The sequence below is a fragment of the Ambystoma mexicanum genome, chromosome 6q (assembly GCF_040938575.1).
Source record: "Ambystoma mexicanum isolate Mex_15411 chromosome 6q, UKY_AmexF1_1, whole genome shotgun sequence".
Classification (NCBI taxonomy): Eukaryota; Metazoa; Chordata; class Amphibia; order Caudata; family Ambystomatidae; genus Ambystoma; species Ambystoma mexicanum.
Window position 1 is genome coordinate 470,363,814 of NC_090937.1, and position 27,227 is coordinate 470,391,040.

The following is a 27,227-nucleotide window of genomic DNA, read 5'->3' on the forward strand; positions in this document are numbered from 1 at the left end:
ACTCCTGTGTTCCAATTCTATTTGTTGTCCCATTACTGCTGTGCTTAAATCCGAGTGCCGTTCCCACTGCAACCAATAGCTAGCCACAGAGCACAAACCTTCCGGCCCGCAGACAATCATGCGTCCTCCTCAGATACTCACTGCAGTGCTAGCCAATAGGTTGAAGAGGGTAATTGGCAAATTGATACACCCAGACCAAACGGGCTATGTCCCCGGTAGAAATATTACAGATAACCACAGACGGCTACACCATACTATTGACCAAACTGAGGGAGACTCGAGCGAGCTGGCTATCGTGTCACTGGACGCGATGAAAGCTTTTGATTCAGTGCGATGGCCGTGGTTGAAGGCGACCCTGAAAGGATGCGGGATGGGACCAGGATATATTAGATGCGTCCAGATGTTGTACAGTACCCTGACGGCGAGAGTCAATACCGGAACCACAATCTCAGATAAATGGCAACTTGGCAGGGGTACCAGACAGGGATGCCCCCGGTCACCAATGTTATACATCCTGGCATTAGAGCCGCTGGCAATATGCCTGCGGCAACAATACGGGGAGGTGGGGATTCGCACGATGGGGAGCACACACCTGATATCATTGTATGCAGATGAAGTGCTTCTTTACTTGCGCTACCCGGAGGAGAACCTGCAATATGTGTTGGAGGTGATGGGTCGTTACGCCACCCTCTCGGGCATATCGGTGCACCCCGGGAAGTCCAGTTTGTTCCCCCTGGGAAGGTACAAGAGCATGCCGTTGGAGAGGCTGCCCGTCTTGCAGATAACCTGGCAGACCGTGACGTTCAGGTATCTGGGCGTAAATATCTACCACAATATAGAGAAAGAGCACAAACATAACACAGAGAAGGTGATGGAGGGAGTTAAGAATAGCATGGTGTTCTGGTCTAAATTACCCCTAGCCATGATGGGGAGAGCAGCTCTACTCAAAATGGTGGTCTTGCCCAGACTCTTGCACTTTTTTGTGAATGTCCCGTACCTAATCCCCAAACGCTTTTTTGTGAAACTTCATGGCATGTGCAGGGGCTTCATATGGGGCAACTCCAGAAATAGGGTGGCCTTGTGGAAACTACAGAGTACATGGGATAAGGGGGGCATAAACATACCGAATTTTGAGCTGTATTACATGGCAGGACAGTTGTTGTATGTGGCTAGGTGGTTGTCGGCAGAAGACTCGGCAGAAGCTAGGCTTTTGCAAGGTGAATCAGCTCCTTTTTGACGGAGACAGTTTGGCTGCGCAAAACTAAAATGGCGAAGATGGGGAGATTACTGAAGCTGGGCTGGGAAGTATGGCGCAGGACATGGAGAACGGTGGGTGACCCCGATCCGCTTTCCCAGCAGGCCCCGCTGGCGGTGCTAAGCAGGAACGACTCCCAGTTGTTCAAAGCGGTCCGTAGGTACTGGGAACCAGTGGGATTGGCCATCCTTGGAGACATATGGCAGGAGCGGGAGGCGTTGGGATTACAGAAGCTGCAGGATGAGACAGGGATGCATAGAGGCCAATTTATTACTTATACCCGGCTCATGAAAAAAGGTGAGAGAGAGGTGGCCTGAGACTATGCTAGAGGAAGAACCAGATGCCTCCCTAGAAACGATGTATGATGTCTCGGAGGGTGGGCATGAAATAGCTAGGATATATGAGCTGCTGAGGGCGAAGACGGGGAAGGAGCTGCTCCAATTGAGGCATGACTGGGAGGAGGAGGTGGGGGAACCCATGACAGAGGGACAGTGGGATAGAGCCCAAAGGTACCATAAAAAGGTGTCCCGGAATGCAAGACTCCAGCAGATCCAGCTGTATGTCACTCATAGAGTTTACCTGACTCCCAGTAGAATAGCTAGGTTTGGAGGCTCGGCTGTACAAAAATGCCCTAAGTGCGGGGAGGAGGAGGCAGGACTACTACACATGTTCTGGGCTTACCCTGAGGTGCACAGATTCTGGGAGGAAATAAAGATGAAAATGGCTGATGGGGGAGTGGTACTGGATGTAGGATCTGCTTGGGCTTGCATGCTCGGGAGTTTCCCCAGGCCACGTCATTCGAAGCATATCAGTAAAATTAAGGACCTGGCCTAAATTTTGGCTAAACGCAGAATCGCAATGTGCTGGAAAGCGGCCCAGAGACCAAGATTGGAGATATGGTGGGCGGACCTCTTGAGATGGGCGGAGGCAGAAACTGTGGTATGGTTGGTTTGAAGCTGTCACCAAGGGGGGGGGAGGAGGAAGCGGCCCCCTGATAGCCTGGAGGCAGCTGGTGACCTCAATGGTTAGCCCCCACCAGGTCAATCATGATATAGAAGACTCGGATGAGTCAACGAACACAGAGATTCCCGAAAATGCTCATGTAGATGATGAGGCTGTGATGGCTCGAGTTTGTGGGGAGGGAGGGGGGAGGACGGGAAGTGATATTTTGATATTGATTATGTATGTCCTAAAAGTTACCATGGTTGACGTGTTTGTTATAAAATAATAAAAATTATTTAAAAAAAAATAATCATGCATCCTCCTCAATTAATAGGCATTGAACTGAACCACACCACATTGCCACCCTCAAAGGCTTTCCCGCCAAAGTTAGCCTCAGCTAGAGGGGCTGATCACCCATGATCCCTCACACCCAAGTCAGCCCGTGCTGTGCAAGTCACCTTCAGCAAGCCACGGCAGAGGACAGAGCTGCACCCCACAACTATTACGAGAGGACCACACACCAAGAACACCAAAACCACATTGAGCCATAAAGGAACACTGTAACATGACCCAACCATGAGGGCCCGGTCTCCTGGTTCCACAACCCTTAATGTAATCTCATCAACTACAAGTAGCAACAAACCACAAACTAAACTTCAAACAGTGGGGAATCAATCCCAGGTACCAAGAAACCAATCAATCCAAAGAGGACTCCTGCTCCAAGAAGGTTTGACCCACAGCTCAAAAAACCATGCCTCACCACAAGAAAGACAAAGGAACTAGAATGGGAAACAGAAATAAGAAAGAAACCACGGCCATACAGGAAGGTGCCAATCAGCAAGATTAAACAACTCAGAAAAACCTGTTGAGGACAATGCCAAATGGATGAAGGACACAGACGAAGAACAGAGCAAAGAAGGACTACATCTCTTGCTACCTCTCCACACATGACTGCTTTGCAAGTGAAAACAGACTATCAGCAACAAACCCACAGTCAAAAAGTGAAAGAAATACAGACCCCAAATACAGACGCCAAACCCAGCACAACAAAAAACAAACCACCCAACCCAGACAACACCATGGAAAATGCCCCAACGAAAATCAGGGACAAACTTGAATCCATTACCTTCAACACATCCTACATCAACAAAGACTGGAGCAAAGCACAGACACCAACACAACCCATCAACCTTATCAAACTACTCGATGAAGAGATGGACCACTCAAGAACAACCCCTCTCAACAAGCACAACCAGGAGAGACCCACCAGCAACGGAAACCCAATTGACACCACACTGACCCAGACTGACAAAAGAACAGACAACAACCCACAAAGGAAATTTCACAAACTACACTGCATCCTGCTCAACACTACATCCATGTCAAAACATGCAACATAAATCCATGAACTCCTAAGCAAAGGAGGCACAGACGCGTTCTTCCTCACAGAAATTTGGTTACCTGAAAACTACAAATCCACTGCGCATGAATCCATACCAGACTACTTCAAGTTAATATACGCCAACAGAGAACATCAATGAGGAGGCAGAATGGCAATGATATACAAAGAGCACATTCGACTGCATCATTGACATCTACTGACATCGAAAACTGTGAATCCCTCCTCATCAAGATCAAACTCAATGACCAAGCCAACATAGTGTTCCTCCTGATCTACAGAAAACTGTCCTACAACCTGAACTTTGCAACGAAGGTAGCAGATGCCATTGCCATTCTACCAACCTACCACAACAACCTAGTCATACTGGGAGACTTCAATATCTGGTTTGAAAAAGAAAAACAAACCTCTGCGAACACACTCTGCACACTCCTGGAAACACTGCGCTTTAAGCAAATAGTAAATGGATCCACCCATAACGCCAGACACACGCTGGACGCAATCTTCTGCAGAGAAGTACTATGCAGTACCACCTACACCAATGGTATGGAATGACCACTACCTGATACCATTCTACATCAAACTTCAAACTCGCTTACTGGCCACAAATGAAATACTCCACAGCACAAAGAAAAGAAACTGGAAGAGCCTAGATATGGAGTCCTTAACAAGTTACTAGACTCAACCCTGCCAAACACCACTGTGCCCACTGAAAGAACCCCAGCCATAGCTGAAAACACACTCAGTACTTAGATTATCAAATGCTTGCACCACCTGGCACCAGCAAAACCCTTCAACACCACATCAAAAAAACTTGCTGCAAAATGGTTCACAGAAGGGCTGAAAGAACTAAAAAAAACAACAGCATAATGGAAAAAACATTGAGAAAACTGTACAACCGACAGGACAAAATAAAATACCAAAGACAGCTCGGACTTTACAAATCAACAGTACTTAAAGCAAAAACAAAACCTACGCCTCAAGAATTGAATCAGCAAACAATCCACAGAAAGAATAATTCAGAATCATCAAATAGATAAACAAAACCTTCATCCTGCAAGAAAGTTGTCATCCTGACACAAGCACTATGTGACTGCATCACCAACTACCTAAAATCAAAAATGGAAACAATCCAGCCCACCACTAACACAATCCGCACTAATACAACTACAATCGCTGAGCCACAGGAAGTAGGTGAAACACTGAGCACAGATAGACTCACCTACCTAGAACCAATCACTGAGGAAATCTTCTTCACACTGGTCAAGGACACCAACCTTGCAGGATCTCTAAGGTACCTTTGTCCCCGGGCATTTCCGAAGAAATCCTCAACCACAAAACCCCAGTGACACAGTTTCGGAACCTAATTAACCTGTCACTTAAAGCAGGAATCGTATCAACCGCCTTCAAATCAGCATATATCAAACCACTTGTAAAAAAGGAATCAGAAAGTGCAGATGACACAAGCAACTACAGACCGATATCCACCTTGCCCTACCCAGCGAAGATCCTGGAGAACCATGCATACAAGATCCTACTTAAATACGTTGAAACAAATGGAATACTTCACCACTCGCAAATTGGCTTCAGACCGATGAGAGGGACAGAATCAGCACGCCTATAGATATGCGACGACCTGAAAATAAAAGCAGACATTGGCACCCAATCTGCCCTTATACTATTGGACATATCTGTGACATTTAACACTCTTAGCCACGCAATGCTAATAAAAAGACTGATGGAATGTGGCATACAGAAGTGGCTTACCTCATTCCTCTCTAATTGAACCGAAAACCTACTTACTACCATTCATGCCAAACACCAAAAACATCTCCTGCAGAGTTCCACAGGGATCCAGCCTCTCTCTCCTGCACTTCAACATCTACATGTGCTTCCTTATGAAAATAATTCAAACCCACGGACTAACCGCCTACAACTATGCAGATGACACACAACTGATTGTGAAGATCACCACGACCCAAGAACCAGACACTGCCTCAACAACTGTCTCAAAGACATCTACAACTCGATGACAACGAACAACCTCAAACTGAACCCAGCAACAAAGGAAATAATGTTCGCACCCACAGAAAGAAACACAACTAATCCACAACTGGACTGGCATGGGAACACAACCAAAAACTTCCAACATGGTTAACAACCCAGGAATACTCATGGACAACTGACTCTCCCTGGAACCGAAAGCTAACGCAATCACTAAGAAGTGCTTGTACCGCCTATGAAGACTTAGGGGATAGCTCGCGTACCTCTCCTTTCTGCACAGAACACTTACAATCATATCCATGATGCTAACAAGAATTGAATACGCCAACAGCCTGTACCTAGTAATGCTTGAATGACTCACCAAGAAACTCCAATGGTCCAAAACACTGCAGCCATGATTCTCCTAAGATTAAACAGAAGAGCCCACATTACTCCAGCTTCGAGAAGCCTTCATTGGCTACCAGTAGAAAAACAGCATCAAATGCAAAGCCCTCTGCATCGCCCATAAATCCTTGCACAGACAAGGAGCCTTATCCTCCAGACCAAAATCCACCACTATCAGCCAAGAAGGAACCTAAGATCAAGCTACGACCTACAAATAGAGACAAAACAGTACAAAGAGAGGAATATCGGAGGAAGAGTGTTCTCACACCTAATTGCTAACCTGTGGAACACCAGGCCCAAAGAAATTGGAACCACAGAAGACTATATCACCTTCAGGAAATGACTTAAAACAACGACAGCAAAAACATCACAGACCGAAAGAAACAGACCAAGGGACTCAGCGACAGATTACAGCGGCAAAACAAAGGAGGACTAGATTACCCCTGCCCACATCCCCACAGATAGCCTGCACCACTCAACAGACAGTCTCAGGGAAAGACACTCACGCGCATATATGGGCTCAGGAAAGCACAGGCAAGTAACACATTGATATCAAAGCATCACCTTAACTTTTGCCCACCCACATAACTAGGGTTGCCTGGTCGAATTGATAATACCAGCTGTGCTTCCATCCCGCAGCCAACTGCACAACAGATCAAATCCCAACTTCTATGACCAAACACCACCGAGTAATTAGGAACACCAGGTACAGCCGACCCTCTGCCCTCAAACCCACAGGAGAAGTCAGCCTCCATGCATGGAGAGGAGCTGGGATTGGTTGACATACCGATAACAAGAATATTGGAAGGTATCATGGAGCAGCAACCAAAACCACACATCAGAGGCAATGTGAAACTAACATTTTTACTAACCAATTTCCGCCTTTCCTGCTTCTCTCAATGTGCTCTAGCACCTTGAAGCATCTCATGTGCTAGATGGAATTACTAATAATGATCTCAGACCAAAATAACCGGACAGACTCAACGAATATGGCAAAATACTACTTTAATATCAGCATAAAAATAAAGTAGGGCAATCTGGTGAATAACATTGCATCCAAATGTGTTTATACAAAGGTTTTATACCTCGATATGCGTCATCTATGATGTCATCCTACGTGGAAAACTAACACCTATTGAAGGGGGGCTTGGTTAAGGGATCATATGTACCTATAGTATATATCAGCTGCCCCTTACTCGGTGGGCACGTCTCAAATCACCTCTAAATATGTATAATACTGATTATAGTGGAAAAATGGCAGCGTGTTGGTCTTTTCAATATTTGCATGTTGCTACATTGACCCTCTGATTGGTTGGCATGCTTTCCCAACCTTGGACTTTTAGGTGGTTAGCAGCACATAAGCAAAACAAAACTCAGGTGCCGCAAGCAACGTCAGACTACTCCCCACTTTCCCAATTTATCCTTTGTCTCTCATCGGTCAGATACCAAGCCAAGGCTTCTCCTTTGTATTTGACCTTGAAGCCTACTCTCTGCTCTTAGACACTCAATGGCGTGTAGGCACACTATTATGTTTGTGTGGGCTTAATGAATAGCCCTTGTTTTCAACTTCTGAATCATGTATGAGGAGAGCACAAGTTTGCCCATTACAACCTTCTATTTACTGCTATTTGATTCAATTGTATTGGGTGTCATTACCCTTCTTGGCCTCTAGAGACTTGCTCACTCCATCTTGCATGGGTTTTCCGCATCCTTCATTTCCTAATACTTGGCTCTTGCAGATGTTTTCGCCTTCGCTTAATCTAAGAGAAATATGTTGTACGTACATGGCTTATCTTTTTGATTCCCCTTGCGCCTCCTGACTCTGCAGCCCTCGCCTGTCTCTGAGGTAGCTTGATTGGTTTCAATACAAGTCTGACGTCTATCTTTCCATCATGGCTACTCTAGCCATGTTATGTTTTCCTCTGCAGCAAGCGTCTACGTGTCTCATCTACCCTGCGTTTTTGCATATATACATTTATTAGTCAGCAGGTTACTTTATCTTCTTTGCATATACAATTTCTTCATTTTCGATTACATGTTTCTCTTGTTACTTCAGTTAAATCTTTATTCATTGAGTTTCAGTGAATCTCAGTATCTTTTCTCTATGACGTCACTCTGCTCTTGTCAGATTGCACTTATAGCTCTATGATGTCCAATGGTGTGTGCAGACATCCTTCCACCATCTCAGTGCGAAGGTACATTCGATACGGTTGTCTGAGTGCATATCGTCTCTCATATACTCGATGCGGTATTGGGATGACACCTGGTGTCCCACTTAGGGCTCTTCACCTACTGTTCCATTTTGATGGAGGTGACGGGCGGAAGCTAGGGATAACATGTCCACTTGCTCCTCTACACCAACATAACCATCGCCACTATGCATGACTAGGTTCTAGCCAAACTACACAGAGTCACACCGAGAACCAATCTAATGGTCACACCTAACCGACCGTCTGAGACCATGGAAACAACCTTAGAGGGAATACCCTTGTACATAGTCCATAAAACCATAGACACTACTCATATGCACACCGACACGATACTAACACCTTACAGTCATCCACCTCTCTGGACCCCTCATGGATACAACTAACCACTGCGCATGACCACAAACCCCACACTAACATCATACGACCCACACACAAACAGTAGCACGCTTCCGAGCATTGAGTCCTACGTATACGGTCAGAACATGCAGAGCCTCTGGAACCAATTCCCATTCGCAAGACAAAGCTCACAGACGCCAGTTCCTCCTGTTTCTTAATCTATCCTATCAACCTATCCTCACTAACACATCCCACCCTCTTGTCTTACAGACCCACGTGAGCGCCTTGAGACTGCCCTTGGCCGGTAGTGGTGTGTGGTATAAATCAACATAACATAACATATGACTGGCACCAGTGGGGCAGTGGTTGAGAGTCTGCCTCTGCAGAAAATTCCGTCCAAGGGGTGTCGGGCACCGTGGGTGGGTCCATTCACTATTTGCTTAAAGTGGAGTGTTTCCAGTAGGGTGCTGAGGGAGTTTCTATTTAGAAACCAGATGTTGAAATCCCCCAGGACAATTATGTTATCATGAAAAATTGAAAGGTTGCCAATGGAGTCACTGGGCCTCATTACGAGGTTGGAGGCAGCCATGGCGCTATTAGCCATGGCTATTAGCCCCATGGCTGCCTCCAAAATCGTTCCAACTCCGGTCTGGTGAATGGAGCAATTACCGGTCCATTCCGAGGTCGGCGGGGCTGGTAATTCCCCATTCACCAGAGCCATTCCCCATTCCCATTTGAGCCCCCATAGGGCTCAATGGGAAGGGGGAAGGCGGCAATAACGGTACCGCAAATTGGGAATCCCGGTATCCCTTTGCAGGTCCCGTCCTTAACGCCTGGTAAAACCAGGCATTAAGGAAGGACCTGCAAAGGGATCTCATAGTAGGGCGGTAAGGGAATCCCTTACCGCCCACCTCGTAATGAGGCCCAGTGAGTTTCGTTACAAAATTTGGGTTGTAGGATGGTGGTCTGTAGATCAGGATGAATAAATAGTAAGATGGCTGAGCTTGATGTTGATTAGGAGAGATTTGCAACCTTCTATGTCAGTTGGGGCTAATGCTGTGGTGCAGATGTGCTGTTTGTGCACCATTGCGATTCCTCCTTCACTTGTATTTTCTCTGTTGGCGTGTATTAGTTTAACGTTGTTTGGTATGGCTTGGTGGGTGATCGTTTTTTAGTTGTCCGATAGCCATGTTTCTGTGAAACAGAGCACGTCGGTTCCACCCTCACTTAGGAGGTCATACATTTCTGTTTTGTGTTTGTCCATGGATCTTACATTGAGTAGGCTGCCATGTAGTGTTTGTGTTCTTCCTTGTTTGTTCTTGCCTATACTTTCTTGCATCTCTGTCGGGGGTACCGTTTGTTGGGTTTTCTTTTCCTGAGTTTCTCTCTTGGATGCGGTTGTTGTCCACTGCTGGCATTGTGGTTGGGGCCTCTGTCTCTTCATTGAGCTTGATTAGATTGACCGAAGGGTATCTTAGTTTTGGTTCATAGTTGTTTGTACACTTGGTCTTTTTTACAGTCTTTAGATATTTAAGGGGTGTGAATAAATATGGATTAAAGTTTGTCTCTGATTCTTGTTGGGGTCTTTCTGAAAATGACTTCCGAATTGATGTGTGTTGTGATGAGGGGTTTGTCGTCCTCTTCGGGTCCAAGTTTGCTTGGGTCCTTGCTTGTGGGTTGTTTGTTGGTTGTTTATTTTCCATTGTGGTTGGGTTGTAGGTGGAGAGGTGGCACGAGATGTATCCTGTTTTTGTTCTTGTCTTGATTCATATCCTTAGTATGTTTACTGGTGTCTGCAGAAAGTTGTGGAGTGTTGCGAATTCTGGTTGGTGGTATCTGTTCCACAGGGGGGCAGTTTCCTTCCCAATTCTATTTTCTTTTCTAGTTTCCTTGTCCTTCGTATATCGTGGCATATTTGTGGTCTATGTCTAGTGTTCTGGGTTTTTAGTTTGTGGTTTGTGGTGTAATTCCAGGGGCAGGTGCCGTCCTGCGTGGCTTTTAAAAAAATATGCATTACTTGGAGTTAGTGGTGGGACCCTCTGCTGTACTGTACTGTGGTGTCTGCCTTGTAGTGGCTTTAAGTATTGGCTTCTGTTTCAGAGATAGAGTTGTAATGTGTTATATTGTAGTATAGTAATAGTAGTAAGTTCCAGGGGAGGACGCCCTCATGGGTCAGTAATTTCCTGGTCTTTAGTTAGACCTGTGTGTTTCAACGCTTCCATGCTTTCTGTTTAAATCGGTGTGGACAGACATACAGTGACGTCCACCTCACTGTGACTATTGTGTTGTGCCTCTGTTTTTGTGGCTCTAAGCGGTTTGCAGTGGTGGAAACCTCTTTGTGGCGGCTGTATTTCCATCTCAGTCATTCTTTTGTTTTGGCACCTGATCTCCTAGTGTTGATGGGTGATTTAGACTGCTCTGTTTTCCCAATGTTTTGGTCTTCACTTATGGGTCCTGTATAATTCCTACTTCACAGTGGTGTAGCGCTTACTGTGGTGGTTGTATCTCATTTACATGAGTGTCCTGTGGTGTTGGGCCTCTCTGGTCACTGGAGTTTTGGTAGCTGTACTGGTTTCACAGTGGTGAAACCTCTCTGTTTAGGCTGTATTTCCGTCGCTGAGTTTCTTTTGTTGTGGCTCCTGATCCCCTTGTATTGGCTTAGATTTGTTTTCCTCTCCCGATGGTTTGCTCTTTCCCTGTGCAGTCTTTTATAGTTATCACAGTGTCGAATGCCTCTCTGTGGTTGTTGTATTTCAGACTCGGGGGTTCATGGGAGCTTCCAGGTGCAGGATTTCATAGTTGTATTTGTATTGGGTTCACTATGGCTAAAGCCTCCCTGTGATGGCCTAATACTAGGAGGCTGCAAGTTGTAACACACCTTACGTCAGAACTGCTCTGTGTGAGGGAATACAGTGTGGTGAAAATCAGAATGTAATCTTACCGCTGTGACAAACTCCCTTAACTGTGTGTCGCTGCAGACCACCACCATTATATTTTGCGCGGTGGGGCTGTGTGATAAGCTGCATAGCAATTTGGATTCCCAGTGGACACCCGGATTAAACACAATATCTGATTTAACAATCCAGCATGATTTAAGTAGTTTTCAGTTGCAATGGCTGTCTTCAGGGCATGGCAAGGTTTAGGTCAGATATCAAACTTCAGAGGGAATCAGGATCCACATGATAACAAACATCTGTGTGCAGCAAAACCTAAAGCAGCTGCAAACCCCAGAGGACACCTATATTCAACTCAGAGACTATCCATTGAGTGTAACAAGTTTTTGGGGCAGATATCAGGATTCTGAGGGCATCTGGATTCAACGGTATCACTACATAATATCCCCACCAAAAATATTGCCGTATATATGGTCATATGGAACGGCCATAGGTAATATTTTGCCCGGCACCCACGAATGGGCAATTACCGGGTCATTACGGCCCCGCCGGACCCGGTAATTGCCCATTCGTGGGCGCCGGAAAAAAATGTTCCCCATTCTCATTGAGCGATACAGGGCTCAATGGGAATGGGGGGGGGTCGAATGCACCCGCACCATTCAGAATGGTGCCGGTGCATCCGAGATGCTCTGCTTGTGGGTGCCGGTACGGCCACCAGGTCAGACCTCGTAGTTTGCCGGTCCGGTAACAACGGTACTGGCAAGCTTACCGGTACTGTTGTTACCGGACCGGCAAACGTACAATGAGGCCCAATGTTAAACATTGCAAAGCAGCAAGACACGGAGCAGTGGCATTCACAATGTCTAGCTTCAGTGAGCAGCAAGATTTAAAACATACACCCAACTTTAGAATAGGAGCAGATATCGAGGCTTCTAAGGTCACCCGGATTCAACACAATGTTTAGTTTCACAGTATATTTAGAAATAGAGCGTCAGGAATCACAGTGTATAACAACAGAGCGCTGTAAGATTTGAAGCAGCTATCGAGTTTTAGAGGGCACCTCGGTTCAACACTGTCTGACTTCAGCATCCAACAGTATTTAAAGCAATGGCAATTACAGCGTCTAATTTCGGAGCACAGCAAGATTTAGAGCAGGTATCTTACTTCGGAGGGTACCTGTGTTCAGCATAATTTCTTTTTTTTTTACCAACTTTATTTAATAAATATATATGAAACAACACAACTGAGTAACATCAGAAATATCAGAGAGAGAATAAGTGAAAGAACACAGCATATACAGCAGTTCATTATAATGTAAATGACGCACTAAGTTAACAGCATTTCAGAGAAAAAAAAAACATCGAAAATCATCTCCACCCTCCTACCCCATAACAAGACAGAACAACACAAAACAAAACCACAAAACCAACAACAGCACAAAACAAACACCCCTACCCACCCCCAATCTCAAAATCCATTAACAGAAAAACCATAGCCTACACCTTATCCAAATAGATCACAAAATGACCCCCACCTTTCCTCATATTCAATTTCCCTATGATGTCGAATTGCCTGAGTCTTCTCATACCAAGAGAGAGTCCGCATAGAGAGTCCGCATATCCGACACCCAATTCTCGCAATGCGCTTCTTCCTAGACTTCCAGACCTTCATTATTTGTTTTATGGCCATCAACAATGCCCTATCAATCCAATCCGAATAGTCCCACAATTCCACATTCCGACCATCAGTTGAAAGGAAAATCACTGATAGAAAGGTACAAGGCAAGAACATACCAGTTACCATATCAATACAATCTAAAACCTCTCTCCAAAAGTCTACCACTCTACTATACTCCCAGAGGATATGTAGATAAGTCCCTCTCAAGCGTCCACACCCCCAGCATAAGTCCACATCAGTCAAACCTCTCCCTTTCATCCTCACCGGCGTCCAATAAATACTACCCAAAAGACGTTGGTGAATATACCTCCGATTCAAATCAACCTTGGCCTTCACTGAAGCCTTCCAGCTATTATCCCACAAATTCTCAGAAAGGTCAGTTACCAATTCACACACCCACCTCATTCACAATTGGTCCCAGGAATTCATCATACAATCATGCAGAGGCATCAACTTCACATATGAAGAAACCATCTTAGGAGATGTAGCGAAGATCTCAAAAATATGAGGACTACCACCCAAAGGTTCACTCAACATTTGCATCCTTTCTACTAGTAACTGCTCTAAAAGCCCATACCTACCCTCCTCCCTGTTATGCAACCCATAACAATTAACCAATTCTCCAAACGGAACCATCCTTCCCCCCCTCCACACATCCCCGATCTTCAGAACACCTCTATTAGCCCAAACCCTCGAATTAAGCATCTTATCATTAATGGTTAGACCCAGATTCAACCAAATAGAAGCCGAAGCATACAAGTACAAGGTTAGTCCACACCCCAGAATCCAAGCAACCAAAGCCGACTTTGAAACCACTAGAGCTTCCAATTTAGCACCAGAATTCGTCAGTCACCCATAAGAATATAAACAATCCAAGGAAAAAGGAGACAACAGTTCCCTTTCTATTAAAAGCAAATATGGGTCTGATGCCCGCCACTCCTTAAAATAATAAGAAGTTTTCTTTAATAAAAAGCCCCTACAATGATTCTCCAATACCAGATAACCAAACCCCCCATCTTCAACTCTACGCACCAAAATATATCTTGGAATTTTCGGCTTGTTACCCTTCCCCCATAGGAAGTCCATGAAAATCCTATCAATGCTCCGGAGCATTCGTTTAGTAAATTTAAGGGGAAGTGATTAAATAAAATATAGGACCTTTGGCAACAACATCATCTTGATAGTATTGATCCTTGCCCAAATACTCAGAGTTAACCTTTCCCATCTCCATACATCTTTCAGCAAAATTTCTTTCAATTTGTCTACATTGTATTGCACCATTCTCTTAAGATCACGCATTAAGTAGAATCCTAAATATTTTACCGAAACATCAGCCCATTGGCAATTCAAATCCAACAGCCTCCTATTCAACGGATTTATCTGAAGTGGAAAAACTACTGTTTTACCCCAATTTACCTTATAGCCAGACAGTTCTCCCACCTCCTGCAACATATTTCTCAATAAAGGTCCACCCACCTCTGGGTTCCTTAAGACCACCGTCAAATCATCAGCATATGCTAGGACTTTCACCTCATCATTATTCAGCTTCCAGCCACAGATGCTCCGCTCCTGCCGAAGATATACTAACAGCGGCTCCAGAACCAAATTGAACAAAAGGGGCGAAAGAGGACACCCTTGCCTAGTTCCCCTATACAACCGAAAAGCCTGAGACAAAACATCATTTATCCAAATTTTAGCCGAAATATTATGTTGCAGTGCACCTATAGCATTCAAGAACTGTGGGCCAAAGCCCATCCGAAGCAGCGTAAAATTCAGAAACGACCAATTCACACAATCAAACGCTTTTTCAGCGTCAAAGAAAAAAAAAACATCCTCCTCCTTAGCACGGGACAACCCCATTACATTCAGCAATGTCCTAATATTATCATAGCCATATCTATCAACCATGAACCCCACTTGTGAACTGCCTATTAATTCACCCATGAATCTTTGCAACCTAGTCGCCATAACCTTTGCAAAGATTTTTACATCCACATTAAGCAAAGAAATAGGACAATAATTAGCACATCTTGACAAATCTTTACCCTGTTTTGGAATGAGGGTAATAATCGTCTCTTGCATCGTTGGACATAATGCTCCATCCGAAAGAAACATATTAAATAAAACACACAATCTAGGCACCAAAACTGAACTAAACGCTCTATAAAACTCCACGGGCAACCCATCCGAACCAGGAGATTTGCCCATATTAAGTTGATTAATAGAATCCACAATCTCCGTTTCCACAATCCGAGCACCAAGCACCTCTCTACCCTCCTCAGATAAAAAAGGAAGGTCTATTCTGTCAAAGAACTCCAATAGCTTACCATCCTCAGCTTGCGACGAATCCGCATAGAGAGAAGCATAATAGGATGTAAAGCATTCACAAATATCAATACTTCTAACCTTCACATCCCCAACTGTATCCTCTATCTTCTGCACAAACGACCTATCCAACAAACTTTTCAATTTCCTAGCAAGCAATCGTCCTCCCAATATTTCTGCCTCATGAAATATAGACCTTTCTCAGCTTGTTCCTCCACCATTTTTCTTAATTTGTGCCTAGCAGCCTCCATCTTCAGTCTATCCTCCACTTTACCAGACAGAGCATACTCCCGCTGTAGTGCCTTGAGTTCCAATTCTAACCATTTAGTTCTCATTTCCCCCTCCCTCCTGACTCTAGCTGTCCAATTAATCAATTCCCCTCTTATAGTTGCCTTAAACGCGTCCCACACTATCATACAGTCCGTCAAACCCACATTGTCTTAAAAAAAATGAATGATGGAAACATTAATAGCCTCACAGACTTTCTCCTCTTGTAAGATGAAAGTCTTAAGTCTCTATTTAACACCGGTAGAACGATGTAGAGATCGATCCATGTTCAACTTTACCAGCGAATGATCAGAAAGATACCGCTCCCCAATTTCCACCATCTTGACAACATCAATCATTTTATCCGAAACCAACAAATAATCCAGTCTAGAATAAGAATGATGAGCCACAGAATAAAATGAAAAAACCCTTCTCTGTGGGGTGAAGTGACCTCCAACCATCCACCAAATCAAAAGTATCAATAAAACCACAAAAGGCATTACTCAGCCCCTGGCCTGTGAACCTGCATGTTGATAATCTATCCAAGGCAGCATCCAAAACACAATTGAAATCACCTCTGATAACAATATACTCACCATTCATCCTTTTCAAAGAATCGTCAATTCCTTAAAAAAACTAATACCATTCGAGCATGGACTATACACCGATCCTAAGGTCATCATTCTTCCTTCATGCTTGACATCCACTAAAATATACCGTCCGCCATCATCCATAAGTTCAGCATAATTTCTGACATCAGAGTGCAGCCAGATTTAAGCAGTGGCAACTTCTGTGGGCCCTTAGTTCAACCCAGAGTCTATCTTCTTAGAGTGGTAAGCTTTGAGGTAGATATCATGCTTCTGATGGTACCTTAGCTCAACGCAAGGTCTAATTTCACAATGCAGCAGGGTTTAATGCAGTGGTCGTCACAATGTCTAGCTTCAGAGCGCAGCAAGATTTAAAGCAGATACGCGTTTACATTTAGAGAGGATGTCAAACTTCTAAGGGGGCCCGCTGACTTGGGTGCAGCAGCTAATCCAGATATCCAGATAAGAATTGACAGGCAGTGGCTAACTTGAAAGTCTTGCTAACTTTGGTTGCAGTGGCTAATTCAGATATCATCTAAAAAGTAACAGGCAATGGCTAACTTGAAAGTTTTACTAACTTTGGGTGAAGTGGTTAATTCAGATATCAGCTAAAAATTAACAGGCAATGGCTATCTTCTAAGTCTTGCTAGCTTGGGTGCAGTGGCTAATTCAAACATCAGCTAAAAAATGTCCTGATCTATGTCATCACTGCATGCCCTGAAAGTTTGGATACAAAAATGCCTAATACAAAAATCTTGATGCTGTGATCAGATAGATCACCTTTCCTACATCCCCCATACCAGCAACCCCTTCTCCCAAGCATACTTCTTTGCAGATCACTTACCTTATTTCTTTTATCACAATTTTCCTCCTTCTCCTTGCCACATCGATACTCAAACCATAAAGTGGGTAGAAACTTCTGCCGCAGTGTCCTTTTTTTCCTATTAAACTTTATTATTCCCCACAATTCATGTAATGGAAGCGGGGGAAGAGGGACACCACCCACAACCTCAAACCCATCATGTCATTGAAAGGGAGCGGGGGACACCCCTGCTCCCCTTGTTCGGTTTAATTGGATTTGGCTTTTTAAAAAAATAATTTCGAGCTATACCAAATTGACAGGCAATGGCTAACTTGAATGTCTTGCTAGCTTGGGTGCATTGGCTAATTCAGATATCAGCTAAAAATGTACAGGCAATCAATAACTTGAATGTCTCACTAAATTATGTAAAATATATTTTGCCAACAATCAGCAACAAGATCCCTATGCATTGTTGTTGAGAATATTTGAAATCATACTTATATCTGGAATAAATGTTTATGAAACAATAAATATAAATGATATGTATAGTTATCAGTGCATGTCTTGTAATGTTTGCCAGGTGCAACATGTTAATAATGAAAATGCCTAAATAAAGTTTTTCGGGAAAGTGCCTCGCGCTTAAAGTCCAACTCTAGTTAGTGTAAAGTTCATCCAAAAAGTCTTGAAGAATCAACTTAGTGATGAGTCATGTTTCATTCTTTCGTGATAGAAAAAGACAGCCGACACATGTTTCGACCCCTGGTCGTTGTCAAGGCCTAAATTTATTCCATGTAATGTGTGTCCAGTTTTGGAGATTGGACTGGTGCCTTCCAGTAGAAATTAGTCAATAATTAGTCTTTTGACCATGCACAATTTGATGTCTTGCACTTCATGATACATCCAGCCAGCCATTTAAGGCACAATATAAGTTAAGTATGAACTTTGGATTTACCAAAAGACTAATTAGTGACTAATTTCTACTGGAAGACGACAGTCCAATCTCCAAAACTGGACACGCATTACATGGAATAAATTTAGGCCTTGACAACGACCATGGGTCGAAACATGTGTCGGCTGTTTTTTTCTATTACGAAAGAATAAAACATGGCTCATCACTAAGTTGATTCTTCAAGACTTTTTGGATGAATTTAACACTAACTAGAGTTGGACTCTGAGCGCGAGGCACTCTCCCGGACCACTTTATTTAAGCATTTCCTTATACAGGCTTTGTGGGAGGCTTGAGGGAGCTGGTTGTTTTCTCGCTGCCAAGGAACTTACCCAATATTTTGGAATCACATGTGTAACTTTAGAGTGGGGACTAGCGCACTTCTGAGATCGATCCCATAACCTAATATTCTAACAATGAAAATGGTCTATTTTTAGATTTCCCCATTGTTTACAAAATGCCATTTAAAGATCTGTTTACAAACAGTCTGACAAAAGACACTTGTGCACGTGTGAACAACCTGTTAAACAAACTATTCAACTTTCGCATTGTTCTGACTACTTTGTGCTCATATTACTAAGATATCAAGCACATGGTGTAAAATGTAATACTTTAATTACAAGCTATACACATTCTCATGTTTCTATTTCTGGAACTCATACAAAACTGAAATTATTTTTTATCACCATGGAAAAACCACAAACAGTGGCCTTTGTATAACAATGGTAAAGAAAAATTATGTATGGTTTGAATATAATAATGAGCAGATTACCATAAAAGAAAGATTGGCAATTTAAAAGATGGATGCACAGTTTTATTAAAAAAGGAAACAGGAGGGGGGAGGCCGGCAGGGGGTGAGAAGCAAAGAGGACAAAAGAAAAAGGTGAAATAGAAACAGAGGATGGACAAGCTAGCGACGCAGTCCAGAAAACAGGAAGGGGCATCAAGAAAGACCCCTGAGGAAAGGGTTCTCACGGAAGTCGACATGTCCCTTTCCTCTACAAAGGAGGACTCAGGGCACATACTAGCAGAAATTAAGGCACTCAGAGGAGATCTAGAGGCCTCACTAGCTGACCTTACGAGCAGATTGGAGACAGGTGAAAGCAAGGTAGAGGGCCTCGAAAATAACCAGCTCAACGCGGACCTGGTGGAGATGCGCCTAGATGCAGGGATGACAGAGCTAGAGCTAAGGGAGGAAGAGGTGATGCTAAAAATTGACAATCTAGAAAATAGGGAGAGGAGAAGCAACTTCTGGATAATGGCCCGGAGAGAAATGGTGGGAGAGACCCTAAAGCAGATGGAGGAGAAGGTCCAGGCCCTCGTCAACCACCTTTTTCAAGCTGAAGGTGGTACAGTGATGCAACTGGAGGGAGCACACCGAGGTGGAAGACCTTATGGAGGTGGCACCCGCTCTACAGTGGCTAAATATTTGAGGTACAAAGACAAGACGGAGGTGCTGTCCAGTGCAAAGCAGCGCAAAGAGGTGGACTTCGAAGGATCCAAGGTGGCAGTATACCAGGACTTGTCCAATCTCACACTCTCCAGGAGATGGGACTGCAGACTACTTACAAAATGCTGCAAGAAAAAGGAATCAGATATAGATGGGGGTACCCGTTCTCGCAGCAGTCGAAGTGGAAGCAGTGGAATACTGTATAAAATTGGCAGATGAGGCAGAGCAGGCCTTGTGTCACCTCACCTCGGATATTAAAGTAGAACTAAAGGGCCCCAACGAACCAGACACAAATAGGGAAAGGCAACTCCCGACCCCGGGGTCACATAGAAGAAAGAGAGGACAGACAGGGAGAAAATACATACCCCTGAATGACCCATTACTGCATAGATCCCCTGCAACACAGAGCAAGCTCGAGGATGGCAGAGCCCCGATGGAAATGGCTGACAGCTGAGTAACCTAAGAGGTACCCGGGCAGGCGAGTAAGGAAAAAAGGAATAATGCTAGAGGGAGGGGAATCCCCCCTGATCTAAGGTGGCCCTATGTGTGACAGAGGACGTCTCAATAATTTCTACAGCTCCCAACTGTGTACAGTTTGTTATAATTTTTAATGGAGGGTTTAGAGAATTCACAGGGTAGCATGTGTCAGTCAAAATAACAGTAGGCTCTGCAATAGCCAGTATGGAAGAAGGTGGGAGTCAGTGGATGATAGAGAAATGGGAGGGCGAAGAGTTGAGGGGAGGAATGATGGGCTCCAATGAAGGGGGCAGGAGTCTCTTTGTGGGGACTCTGAAAGTAAAAGGAATGAACTCACTGAAGGAGAGAAACCTAGTGGCAAGGGAATTTTGTAATGCATCCCTTTATGTACTATTTGTGCAAGAAACGCGTCAGGTGATGGGGGTGGAATGGAATTTGAAAGGTGTAGGCATAGGACAAGTCCACTGGTCCTCCGGGCCGGTAAAACAGGGAGGAGTGGGGATGATTTTACTCAAGCAATGCTGACTGCAAAGATGTGTAGCAACTAAATACATGGAGGATGGCTACATGTGGTACAGGGCACCCTGGAGGGGGTGTGAATAGTATTGGCTACAGTATACGCTCCTAATCAGGGACAGGAAGGATCCGTACAAAAAGCCCTAGATACCGTACGAGCACTGGCAGCGGAGCTGTATATTATATGGGGGGGACTTAAACTCATGGGCGAGCGAGGTGTTGGATAGAGGGGCCCATATTGGCGGACCAGCTTGCCAAAGACATAGTCAAATATTTTGAGATAGATAACAGAGGGGAGGTTGGAATAAACGGGGTTTGGGAGGCTGGGAAAGGGAGGGCGCACAAAGGAAACGTGAAAGGCGGCTTGTAGAGGATACACTTCAAAAAGGAAATAATAGAGGGAGAGGGACGGATGCATTTCAGGGGGGGAGACACAGATGAGATACAGGTGGCATTGCAGGCTAAAAGGGCAGAGCTGACAGCTTTGAGCATAGGGGAGACGCTGGTAAGCTAAAGTACCTCAAACAGAAGTTTTACGAAAAGGGGGATAAAGAAGATGCATTCTTGGCAGCGAGGCTTCGGGCACAGATGGCGGAAAGATGGGTGACGACCCTAGAAAATCCGAGAGGTAGCCCCAGAAATACACTAGCAGAGATAGCAGAAGGCTTTGTACAGTACTATGAGATGCTCTACGAGTCAGAATGCCCTGAATCCACTGCAGAAGCAGAAAAGTACCTAGAGGGGTTCAATATGACTCGATTAACAGAGTCAGAGATAGACTACCTTGAGATAAATGCAGAAGAAGTGCAAGAGGCCATTACTCGCCTCCCAAATAGAAAAGCCCCAGGGGAAGACCGCTACACCATAGGGTTCTACAAGAGATTTGCTGGGGTGTTCCTGAGCCATATGGTAATACTTTATAATAACAAACTAGAGACAGGGAAAGCCCCAGCAACTTGTAGCAAGGCACTGACAACGGTGAAACCTAAGGAAGGGAGGGACCCACTGCCCCTCCTATCGACCTATTTCGCTACTAATATCACACATGCTGGCCACCCGACTTGAAGAGAAAATGCTGCGTCTCATACACCCAGATCAAATGGGATTAATTGCAGGGAGACAGGGCCCAGACGTGATACGGAAGACTTTATATCCCATGGAGAATGTTTCTGGGGAAACCGGAGATTACGCATTGCTGAGTCTGGACGCCGAAAAATCCTTCCATCGGGTTGAGTGGACCTTCTTATACGCGGTGCTGTGGAAGGTGGGCTTTGGAGACAGAATGTTTCGGGCCATCAGAGCGATCTATGCCAGGCCCACAGCAAGGATAGTGGTGAATGGGAAAATGTCCAGAACTATTAAACTCAGTAGAGACACTATACAGGGATGCCCGCTATATCCCCTTCCCTTTGCGTTAACAATGGAACCCCAAGGTATAAAGGTGAGGGAGGAAGGCTGGATAAGTGGCATCAGGGTGGGGGAGGAGAACTACAAAATAAGCATGTATGCTGACGGTGTCCTGCTGTACGTCTCAGATGTAGTCACTTCAGTAGTCACTTCAGTCTGCAGTGCTAACCGGATACTCGAGGACAACGGTCGGGCATCAGGATTTCAAGTAAATGTTAATAAATTGGTACTCCTTCCCCTGGGGGGGGATGTGGCTAGGGAAAGTGTAGAATGGAGGGACCTGGTGATTCCAATAGAGGAGGAGTGCATAAAGTACTTAGGGGATGCTGCTGCATAAGCTTTTTGGGGACCTAGAGACATGGTCGAGACTTACGATATCTTGGCTGGGGAAACTCAATGCTGTTAAAATGACCCTGCTCCCCCGAATTATGTAATTGTAGCACGTACTGCCAATCGAGATGCCCGATCTCCACTGTGTGGAATTAAAAAAGAGAATCAGCAAATTCATATGGCAAGGGAAAAAGCAGAGGGTCTCGTATAGAGTTCTGGTGCAGCCTAGGGGGACGGGAGGTGCAGGGCTCCCAGAAATGCATACCTACTACAGAGCAGTCCAATTTAGGGCCTTGTTCCCCCATCTTAGGTTGGACCAGCAGAAACAGTGGGTAAACATTGAGAACTACCAATGGAGACCTGTCACACTGGGCGAGTGGCTTTGGGCACCACAAAGGGCAATTCTGAGAAAGATAAAGGCACACCGAATCATAGGACCACTCTGGGCTCTGTGGCGGGTTAAGAAGGAGATGGTAGGAATCACGACCTGGCCAACCCCCATGAGTCATATATGGGCCCCCCCCCCGATTCGGGACCAGATCCTGGATCATGCCAGATTCTAGGACTGATTCGAGGCAGGACTGAAGAGGGTAGGTCTGGTGGTCAAAGAGGGAGAATTTATAGGTGCGACTAAGCTAGAGGAGAGCATGGGCGTAGGAAAAATATTGGTATTTAAATATTTGCAACTCAGGTGGGTACTAATGTCAGCCACGTGGAAGGAAGAACTGCAGAGGGAACTGACAGACACAGAAGCGGTGCTGAGCACTGCAAGGGGAATGAAGGGTTTAATATCAAAGCTGTACCTGACCCTACTAATTGTGTAGGGAAGAGAGATAAAAGTTACAAACAAAGGTGGGAGAAGGACAAGGGTTTAGAGTTAGAGGCAGACCAGTGGAGAAAGCTGTGTGAAAACGCACACCGAACATCAATCGCCTGTCAGTATAAGCTGCACAGCATTAAGTTACTCTTTAGATGGCAGTGGGACCCAGTAAGGTTATCTAAGATGTCCCCAGGAATAGATCCCTGCTGCTGGAGGAAATGTGGACAAAAGGCAGACTACTGGCATATGTGGTGTGCATGTGTGGAAGTGCAAAGGTTTTGTAAAGAGGTCCTGGGATGGGTAAAGGCTCTGGATGCAGTGGAGCAGAAACTAGATCCCCTATTGGAGCTAGTTGGGATGGAAGCAGTAGAGGAAGAATGGACAAGACTGCCCCACATGGCGCATTATCTGCTATTAGCGGTGAAGGCATGTTTGGCTGGGGGATGGAAGCAGGAGACTCTTCCTGATGAGCAGCAATGGGCGCTGAAGGCCAGGGATATATATTCCATGGAGTAATTAAATGGGCAGTTGATGGGAAATGTAATGGTCAGCCTTCCTAAAAATGTATGGCCAGGAGAAGACATAGACAGGGGGAATTTATGGGCAAAGTACTGAATGAGACTGTGGAATGAGCCTCTGGCTGGGGTCCACGCATATCATATACTCTGGTTAAGAATGGAGAAAATGAGTAAGAGCTGATCCACTCAAGGCGCAAGGAAAATAGAAAGGTAAAATTGAACCCTAGACCAGACTCCAAAGAGCACAACATACGCAAGAGAGAATGACTCTCACGGCATGGTGGACATATGAAAATGCAGAGCTTGAAAGGTGGACACTCAGAGACAAAAGATGTTGGCTACCCGGGATTAATAGGTAGGGGGCAAGGGGAGAATTAGGATGGGTTGAGAGTGGATGGAAAATGTTGAAAGTGCAAACTGACATGTTGTGAGTGAAAATAACGGTGACGCATACATTAATTGTGTTATTTCTGCTAATAAAATTGAATTAAAAAAAAGAAAAGGGAAACAGGAGCTTAAAGGGTCCATAATATTGCAATAATAATAACCACAGTAACAGTTAAAATATTATTTTAATCTATTAATAACATGTAACATGTTGAGATGGACGGACAATTCAGAAGCTAGTGTAGGTGACAGCATGTACAAAGAATTTAAACCTAATATTCAGTTTATTCCACCAGTTGCAAACACCAGTATAGAGATTTTTCACAAGATGCTACTTGATGATATCAAAAAGAAATTGTTTAGGAAGCCATGATAGAAGAAGACAAATAGAGGTGAATTATCTTTAATCATTTCGCTCTTTTTGGATGAGACCATCACTCTCAAACCAGCAAATAAAGGAGGAGCATTAGTCATACAGGACACTGAACAGTAGGAAAATGTATGTGATAGACAACATAATGACCAACATGCTTGCTTGAAACTTTTATGAGCTCCCACTCCTAGACTGAATGCAATTCTACAAGAAGCATTTTTTGTTTAACGGTTATCCAACATTACCACATGTTTACCTTTTACCAAAAATATATAAGAGCCTTCAAAACACCCCGTTTGCCTCAGCTGTGGGCAGCATCCTAGCATTCTAAAACCATTGGGTGAATATGTGGACTATTTTCTCCAAACCATTATCCAACGGACTTCTACATATATCAGCGATTCCACAGATTTTCACAACTGGCTCAGAGAAGCTGAAATTTGTGAAAATGTCATTATGTTGACTATTGATGTTGAACGTGTGTATAACTAGACTAGAGGCAATTGAGTGGTTGTTACTTAATCAATGAGAAACTGTAGCATCAAAGGAAGCTATCCTGCTACTACTCATGTTCATCTCAGAAAGCTTGTATTTTACATTTCACAGGAAATTATTTTAACAGATTTCTGGTACCATCATGGGGGTATGCCAACAGTTTCATGCATACATTTCAATATGATACCATTTGGAATCATCGTGTCTGGTGTATTACATCCACATGTGGACACGCTTCAAAGATGATATTTAGAGAGGAATTTAATAGTTTTTTACAATATTTGACTTCAAGTAATGATCGCATACAATTCACCATTGAGATAGGTAACCCAGATATTCACTACGCGCACCATTGATGGACTCCACACTAACATCTTTAGAAAGGAAACAGAGTGCAATAGTCTATTAAACAGGCTTAGCTTTCACCCTATATCTACATTAAAGAGTTCCTTTCAACCAACTGTTGAGGGGGAAAGGAATAGTGAGTGATCAGGAATTGAGCCGAGCACAGATAATGACAGTGCTAGAAAGATTTTCATCTCGGGGCTACATCCAAGAGGAATTAGATAACGTTAATAGGAGAACCTTGACTTACAACAGAGAAGAGTTACTTACACAGTCTCCTATTAAAACCCCACCATCCTTGTTTACATTTCTAAATCCTGTATACAGAGTACTAACATTAAGCGAAGCATCCTGAAACATTGGGACATCCTGAGAAAGGATACTAAAATGGGCACTCATTTCCAAGTTTGTTCAGTTTTTACATATCAACGTAATGCAAATTTACAGGATATGCTGGTACACACTAAAAAGAAGGATGCAGTTCAGAATGTGAGACTAGTGATTGGTACAGTACCATGTTAAAATTGTCACAATGTAATGAGACCGAACACTATTTTTCATCCACAATCTGGTAAAAAAAAAACTGTTCATTAGATGCGATTCTAATATTGGATACACTATTAAACTATTAAACTATTAAATGTCCCTGCAGAAAGTATTTTGTTGGATACACAACCAGGAAGGCTCAGGTCCGATGAAATGAGCTTCGCTCCAACATTCAGACCAATAATGCACAATCGTCTGTAGCCCGACATTTTAATGAAGTCAGACATAACGTTTCACAGCTGAGGCTCCAAATAGTTGACTGTATTCTGGAGAAGAATCCTGGTTTTAATGTTGAAACCAGATTGAAATAGATGGAGAGTTTTGGGATCGAACTATTGAACTCCTTGTACCCAGGAGGAATGAACGAGTAACAGGACATAGTAACAGGATCTTATGTGTTTCATATGAGTTTATCACTCACTCAGAGAATGTAACTGGCAAGTCCTGTACATGGACACTATGTGCATATAATTGAACAAACATGAATAATAATTTGACCATACAAAGGGCAAGTTCTTGTGGACTTTGTCATTATCCACAATTTGCATCATTTGAGGTTTTTATTTTTTATCTTCATTTATGTATGGACTGTGGCACACGTTTACTTTTGTTTAAGTTTTATTTTTGTGCGTACTTTTTCCGATTTATTCATTAATTGCTCTAAGTTGTTCATATTGCATTTTGTACGATGGGGAATGTGTATAAGTTATTTTAGCTACAGTCACACAAGATTTTGTCCAAAACTGTGACTTGTGTTGCTTGCTACTGGATGAAAGACATGGTCTACATTTGTGTATGCTATTACGACACATTAATTGGTCTGCACCTGCATCACTCTACAATTGCTTTAACGTACACATTGTTAGGTTACTATACACACCTGAGGGCATGCATTTATCATTTTTAAGGCACACAGATTGTGGATTGACAGAGGCACACATCAAGATGTGATAATGGTTGCTTGATACCCATGAGGGATTAGAATAAACTGCAAACCTATCTGATTGACATACTGCCATTAATAGTTTATCTTTCCTTTAGGTTGCTGAGGATACATTATTTTGAGCCTTGGTTACGAGATCGCTTTAAGTTCTTATTCACATGTCACAATGCTTTCACAGGAATACGTCACTATGTTATCATGGGGTTGGACAGTGCGTCTCTTTGAACAACGAGTATTAATTCTCACATAGAGCACACTGCGATATTACGGTATTCACTCATTCTTTTGTTGTGGGGACATGCTCTTAGTTTGCTTGGTAAATTCTTTATTGGTGTTTCTCATTTAGGTACAAGCAGATTCCTTTCATGGCCACTGTGGTGAAATGACATGTGTAGTGTGGGAAACCAAAGGGTTTTCTCGCCTGCTAGTACTCAGGCACTTGTCATCCAGGTGGCCAGGACACATCCATTGTTTTTGGATCCAGTTCCTGGGGCTGGACCAGAGTGGCAGGATCACCCGGGTAAGGGGTCCTCGGGGTGTGATGGTGAGATAGCCAATGGTGAGGCACGGTATTCCTCCCTCTTTTGTTCAT